Here is a 1,655-nt window from a genome sequence, read left to right on the forward strand (position 1 = left end):
TATAAATTTAATAAGGATTTTATATTAAGAGATTAAATATTAATATAGTATACCTAAAGCTATTATTAGTAACTAAAATAAATTAATTATTAGTTAGTTTTAGTGAGATTAGACTAAAACTTAAGATATAGAAAGGTATATCTCTATTATATAATATCTATAGATAGATAACTAAACTAAGAGAATATATTAAACCTTAACTATATACTTCTTAAAGTTTAATAAAAACTTATATAACTAGTAGGTAATATAGTTAGTTAAAACTAAATTCTTATATAATAATAGTAAATATATTACTATTAATATATTACTATTTAAAACTCTTATAGGTTACTACTTTTAAATAATTAATTACTACTTATTAGGTATTAAAATTAAAACCTAAGGAGTTATTAAAAGATTTAAAAAACTAATAGAGGTTTACTAAAAAATAGCTAAAAACTAGTAATATATAATAGAAATATAAATTAAAAATATAAATACTAAAAAGAAAGTATAAATATATAAAGTTAGAGATATTATAAGATTTTTAATAAAGAACTTCTACTTTATAAAGAGTTAGTAAAAACTTACTTTATAGTTTATCTTTATACTAGTTATAGAAGTTATAAACCTTAATACCTATAAAGTATAGTTTTTAGAAAAGTATAATAAAGTATATAATATTTTCTTAATAGCCTTACTAAAGCTATAATATAACTAAAAACTTACTAAAGGATAACTTCTAAACTTAGAAGAAGACTTTAAAGAATAAGAAATTAAGAATATTATATTATAAAAGGATATATTAATAAGCCCTCTATATTTAGTTAAATAGAAAAGCTAGTTAGTAGAGTATAATACTTAGGAGTTTAAAGAATATTTAGTAAATACTACTTAAATCCTTATTAGATTTAAAAAGTAGTAATATAAATTATATTATAAATAGGATAATAAGTAATATAATATAATAAGAAAAGTTAATTAATTATAGAATAGTTTAAAATACTAAAGAAGCCTCTTAGACCCCTTAATAAAAGTAATTAGAAATAATAAGTATCTAACTTTATACTCCTATAAAAAACTTATTATATACTTATTAAACTTTAATTAATATTACTACTATTTATTACTATTATTATTACTATTACTATTATTATTACTATTACTATTACTATTATTATTATTATTACTACTATTATTATTACTATTATTATTACTATTATTATTATCTTCTTTACTACCCTTATTATTATTTTTACTCTCTAAGCTCTTATTAGTAGTACTATTATTACTACTCTAACTTCTACTTCTAGAAGTACTATTAAAGTTATTATTACTATTTTTAGAAGATATATTTATATCTTTATTATTAACTTAATACTAATAAGCTATTACTAAATCCTTACTAACTTACTTATAAGTATTAAGCTAAAGTATAAAACTACTACTAATAACCTTATAGATAAATATAAAAGTATAGTAATAAGTATTAGAAAATATATAATAACTTTAAACCTTTAAGGGATCCTATATAGAAAACTTAGATATATAATTATTACTTTTTAAAAGATATATTATTAGAACTTTACTAAAGTAGTTAAGGAATTTAACTTAGTTAAAGATATAAATCTTATTATATAAATAAGCTAAAAGAATATTATTAATCTATAATG

This window comes from Colletotrichum gloeosporioides (assembly GCF_011800055.1).
Source record: "Colletotrichum gloeosporioides strain Lc1 chromosome Unknown consensus_76, whole genome shotgun sequence".
Lineage (NCBI taxonomy): Eukaryota > Fungi > Ascomycota > Sordariomycetes > Glomerellales > Glomerellaceae > Colletotrichum > Colletotrichum gloeosporioides.